At 42.3% G+C, this 6,362-nt stretch overlaps 1 protein-coding gene across 1 annotated transcript in view; it reads right to left on the minus strand.

The window, feature by feature from the left end:
- atp2b4 (ATPase plasma membrane Ca2+ transporting 4) overlaps nt 1–6,093 on the minus strand; it is a 52,793-nt gene extending 46,700 nt beyond the window's left edge. Inside the window, 1 exon segment of the mRNA XM_012822600.3 lies at nt 5,338–6,093. The gene's annotated coding sequence lies outside the window, so the exon portion shown is untranslated.
- Nucleotides 6,094–6,362: the final 269 nt, after the last annotated feature.

Consider the following 6,362-nt stretch of genomic DNA (forward strand, 5'->3'; position numbering starts at 1 on the left):
GAGTCATGGACACAGGTTAATATTAGCCCTGGACAAAACCTGAACCGTGACTTTGTTCACATTTACAGTTTACTGTAAAATAGCTCTTAGCCCACTCATTTCCTTTGTTACTAACAATTAACAGAACTAAACTCAGAGTCCAGCAGCTAAGATTGCAAATGATGGGCTATAAAAGCTTACGATTCATATCCATAATGGAAAAAACAATGTGCTAACCCGACAGCCAATTCAACCACCCAGAGACACACTTAAGCCTTGAGGAGATCAGGGAAATAATGCATACTTCTAGTCAAAACATGCTGCCATTTTTTTTCTAAATAATGACAAAAGTGAAAACTACTCTTCATACTTCACAGCAGAACTCTCATCATTATTTGTGCAGCCAGATACAAACATTAGATTAGATCTCACGAGAGGCCCATTCAACAAATGCTGCGACAGCTACAGTGAAGTTGTGAGATAAATAACCAGCTGTGCTCTTCACACATAACCAACAGGAAGACATGGGCGAGCCTGGGGAGTGGGAGTTGATTGTTCCCAAGTTAAAATGGTAACCAGCCAAGTGCCAACGACTGTTGAGCCACGCCTTTGCCAAACATTTCACTATGACATGCAAAAAAAAGCCCCACAACCAACTGCCATTATCATTTCAGGTCCCAATCTAAAGGAGTATCGACATGGATAGTGTTTTAACCTGAGAGTAAAACAGAATTACGCCTATGCAGTAGGAAAAAAAACATATGTTAAAAAGCACAGCATGAGGAAACAATCCCAATTTCCATTTCCTCTTTTCGGTTGTGCCTCGGCCCATGCTGTCTGCTGCCAGTTTAACTCTGCACTCCCAGTTCCTCAGTCCGTTTGGTCATGGTGTTTCCCACCCACTGAAGTGTCATCTGTTACGAAACCATAATCAGGTGGCTCCTTTAGGCACTTGTGTAAGAGAGCATTTTAACTATGACAACTGCATGAATACAAAATCACAAGTGGCTGTGAGTACTGCTGCATTTTTCTGTTACGCTTAGAATCTGGACCACTGAAATGAAACAAAATATATCAAATCTGTGCATCCAGCTACATGCTTGGTTTGTTTAGCCTTCTTTACGGCCAACTCCATGCCTCGAATTTTAGACCTGCTGTAAAAGTAAGGCAGAAATACACACACGGGCAATACTACAGAGAGGTGAAGCAAAAAATCCCTGTGCTCATTCCTTACACACGCCTATACACTCGAGTAACTACCCATTTGCTTCTGGCACGGTTGAGCGTATTTGATATACACATGTGATTCTCCTGACCTTGATTTCCAGGGTCCATAATTATCCTGTTAATGGTGTTTTGGATGATGTAGTTTACCCATTAAAATATAGTGCTAATAACTAAGTACGACAGTTCCATTTATCATTTTAAGGCAAGTGGGCTAGCAAATTATATTACTTCATATGCCTCTACAATGGGATTATGATACAGTTTGAATTGTGATCTAAATCTCTTCAGTTGGTATTATAAAGGCTTGATACAGGGTTTACTATTCCACCTCACTCTTAGCCAGGAATAAAGTAGAACTGATCCATTCAGAAAATGACATGCCCAGCACAGTGAGTATTGTGGGAATCCCCATTAGAGGCCTTTTGTAACCTTGTCAATAAAGTCACAGAGCAGAGTGCCAAATGTAACAGTTTGTAGACCATTTCACTCTGGAACCTCCGGTGATGCCAGTTCATTTTAGCACCACTGAGACTGCCACTTACACTTACACTGTAGAGAGCCCTCACCAAGCTAAAAGTCAAATATATACCAGCCGGATTACACCCCCTTGTGACAATGCAGTTTTTGTCATGAAGGGATGATGAACAGATTCCTGGTCACAGACGTATCATCACCATGTAAAACCATCACTATGTTACTGTGGACAGGACTGTACAGCCGTGACAGAATTCCACTTGCATGTGCGACCTCAATTTACAACGAATATCCTACTAAGCACACAACTGGCCTCAGGTCAACACAAAGCACAGCACAAAGTACTGTTGAAAGTAAACAATGGCTTATATCAATCCGCTAACTCTGCACCCTTCCATGCTAATTTGTCTTGACCCGTCGACAGCAGGATCACACGACCCTATTGGCAACACTTCTATGGCCCATCCAACACTGACTTTGTATGTAGCCTTTAAATAAATGGACAATTGCGACTTCTGAGATCATGGATGCCTCTTCCTCCAGTTGTACTGATGCACAGTTGCTCTCCATACATCTGTCTTTACATTGCTCTTATCATGTAACATTCTCCTTCAGAGTATCCTTACAAGTAGTCTGACTGATTGACTGAAAGCCAGACACTGTTTATATTTCATGATGTATTACATCAAAAATCACAAGGCCCTTTTAAATGACAAAATGAGATCATGAAAAGAAGTTCCCATGAAATCCCTCCTCAGTGCAGGTTAAGCCTGCCTCTGCACCTCAACATTAAAGAAAATGGTAAAGAATAGCAGTGCAACACACACATTACGTTAGATTTGAGGGCCAAAGGTCAGGGTGATGGGAGTGAATGGAGGGTTTGTATTGGCGGTGGCCTCCATAGCCCAGGGGAATGAAGCTGATGGCTCGTTCATTACATCATTGAAAATGGAACTGCGACAATTCTCAGAAGTACAGCAAAGCCAAATATCATTTGATGTGCAGTTCCACTATGAGCGGATCCACAAATATCATGTACTTATATGAGAACAACTGAGTACTAGTTAATAAAGTAACTATTATTTACATATATATATATATATATATACACACCTGAGGCTACTTAGAACAAAATGGGGCCCGCAAAGAAATGAATGTGACTACAGCCTACAGGAGAAGTGAAGGGCCATGCATCATGTCTGAATGACAAATAATGATAAATTATAATATGGCCACGATAGCATGACATTAATAATACAGTGTAATCTATATACAATTCAGCTATAGATTCAGTAGAGTGTAGTATGCCCTGAAGGTGTATGAATGCCGTATCATTCCTTATTAAGGACAAGCCTGGGAAACACTGCACAACCAAGGGGTGTGTTTTATATTCAGCTAGAATGCTCCCATTCGAGTCGTGCATCAGGTGTGTACTAGAGAGGCTGAACAATGCAGCTGTTTGTGTTGCTCTCCCATCCGTTTGGGACTCCTGAACTCACTGCACGGGCATGCCGTATTCGGCGTACCATGCTGCGCTCAGAATCCTATATAGCAGCCTCCCTCCGCCGCATCCCATCGCCACAGCCATTCATGGCAGAGCAACACCGAGAGGGAAAGGAGAGGCTTTTTCCGAGGCCAGCTTGAAGCTTTTCCTCAGCAAAGTTAAGCTCTATAAACAAAATGGGGCAGAGTTGATCAGAGCGCTGTCTCTTAATTAGAGAGAACAGATGCTGGCAAAGTAAACACAGCTTGATATGCACAACAGAACATGGCATCAGTCTGCAGCAGAGGCTGAGAGGGAGGGAACACCCCCAGCTCAAACCAAGCACGATATGAAGAGAAGAGGACCGAGTGCCTGTCTTCAGATGGAACTCCCTGGTTGGGTCTTGAACGGCACTAGGCAAACTGCTCGGGCCGCCAGACGGTGATCCCCACACAATGATATTTGAAATGGATGTTTGTTTGCTTGTTTGCAGACATCTCAGAACAATGCCCCCATTTGATCTTAACTTTATCAGTATCTGTGCCATGGCCGGTACAATGCAACAAAATGAATTAAATGGGAATAATGCTCGGAAATTAACAAAATTCATTCCATCACTGGTAGAAGGGAGTGTTTCTCATTCACTGCCCACAATTAATGGATATTATGGTCTGATTCCATGTAGGCTAATGCTACGAAATCCCCAAACCCTTAAGTAATTATGTAGCTTAATTTGCATTTTCTTAATATCTGTGTGATTTTTTTCTTTTTCATTATTTATTTTATCAATTTATTGTATTGGTATAAAGGTCATGCTGACTCACTCTTGAGGTTAGAGAATTCAAGGAATTCACCATAACAGGGTAAAACGGGACAACCCTACCGTTAACAGGTCTAAGACGGCTGCCACATTTATTGCACTGCAATAGCCATTGGCTAGTCATGGCAAAATCAGCAAACCTTAAGGAAACAGTAGAGGCTTTATATCAGGTTATGTTCAGCCATTCAGCACTGGAAGACACGTCTCATTCTCGCGACGCCAAATTATTGTTGTAATGAAGCACTGGTCAACACCACAGAATAGCAAGCATTCAGGGAAGGGGCAAGTTTATTGTAATCACAACTGGTTTGGACGTTGTGTGCATTGCCCACTAGAGCCTGGGGCAGTTGTTTCAATGATTGTTGCAACAGGCTTGTGCTTTCGTCAAAGGAATCCCCTTTAAAAACAAGTGCAAGCGCACACCCAGTTCACGGGCGAGGCGCAACATGGCTAAACTGACTGTTCAAACAGATGGGTTTTGTGCAGATTGCTCAAGCAATTTTATTTCGGCGATATTTGATCAGATTCATAACAGAATGAGGCTATCACACTGTACCGTAACACTATTAACTTGGCCCAGAAGAAGCCAATCTATGGAAGTACTGCATTGTGAAGCGCTGTAAACTTTCTGCGCTATTGGCTCAACATTAGAAACGGAACAAAGTGCTTCTGCGTCTTGATTACGCCCCTTTCCATCCTTTTCATGTGACGTCAGAAGAATGGATTTTTACTGCAATCAGCCACTTAATTAAACAAGGATCACTTCTCTCGTCACGTTAACAACATTCGGTTTGCAGAGAGCTTCTGATCACCCGACTACTTAAAATATATGCCCTGGTAATTAGAAACAATGTGAATAGTCATCCGGTTTCCCCTAAATAAAATCTACTTTGACGGTTGATCCATAACCTACATGGTAATAGGCATGCAGTGCATCAATTCTTCCGTTCGGAGCGTTGATCTCTGCGGATTGACTCGTCCAATACTATCATGGCGTGACACCAGTAGGCTACTCTTAAATGTTTCTGATTTGCCTGGTATGACGGGCAGGAAAAACAGGTTGCTTTGACGAATGTATGACTCTTTTTGTGAGCGGCGGCATTTCACCTGGTCTCAATCAGAATTTGTACCACAAAAAAAGATGTATGAGCGGATTCCACGGTCCGTCTCCTCAAGTACTAAGTCAAACATGACTAAGATTAGTTCAGAATCACACGGAAAGCAATATGCGAGTACGGCAGGACTCCGTGACGGATATAAATGCTCACAAACACACGCACACATAGCCTTCATAAACACATGCACACACCTGGTTAGAACGAGCAAAGTGAAATGAAAAGGAATAAGAGCATACCGTTGAGATGAGATGACGCCGCAGCTCCCAAGCAGCTGGAAACCAGTCAGTCCAAGTGGTTTTGCCTCTTCAACCCTGACAATCAATACATTCTAACCCCGAGTCTTGGGCGGTAGAAATCCCCTTTCCTGCCTGAGCGGAATCCCTGTTGCACCCTCCAGTCTGGACCTATGACGTCTCCTTGGCTGCAAATGCAATATGAACCAAACTACCGAAAGATCGCAGCTTTCTTCAAGATTGTTTTTGTTTACCGAGGGATGGCCAGTGTGTTTACAGATACACAAACAAGTCGCCCTTGTTTTCTCCGAGTGTGAAATCTAACTTGACAACAGGACTGCACATAGGCGGAAAATCAGTTCAGCAAATCTGATGGAATCGATTTTTCCTCTACTCTGATAATAGGCTTTTTGTGAATTAAATATGGCCAAAGTTGAATGGAGACATTATATAACTTGACACTGAAGACTATCGCAGGCAAGAAGTGAGGCAAAACAATCCAAACAGTCTTTACTTTCCGAAAGAAAAGATGAAATAATCACTAAAGACCAGGTTTGAGAGCACGGAGATCCAAGTGATTACTTCACTTTTTTTCTGTTCCGTAGGTGATACTACTGATGAGGGTGTGTTTCCCTTCACCTAAAACAAACGCGGTAAAAGTATGGTAAATCGCTACCAGGCCAGGGGTCCGCTAAAATGTCTTCGGATGCTGTTCCTACGAGCCATCGCCGTGCCTAGAAAACGAAAGGGGATTGTTCACGATGACCGAGTGGCAGGACGGTAGGCGAGCTGCAAGGAGAGGGAGGGACTAGTTTGGGAATAGTCATTTAAGGTGGACTAAACAGAAAGTTAAACTGAGAGCAAGCAACAGTAGCGTCTGTGTAATAGGCCTAATGAATATATTGTAAAATAATCATAAATCAGGAAAAATTATGAGATGGGCAGTCCATGTTATTAATGATTCTAGCGAATACATTAAATAATATATTTTACAAAACGTTTCTGTTTTGGCAACTATTTGGGGAAAG

Source organism: Clupea harengus, chromosome 5 (genome assembly GCF_900700415.2).
Source record: "Clupea harengus chromosome 5, Ch_v2.0.2, whole genome shotgun sequence".
In the NCBI taxonomy this organism is placed as follows: domain Eukaryota; kingdom Metazoa; phylum Chordata; class Actinopteri; order Clupeiformes; family Clupeidae; genus Clupea; species Clupea harengus.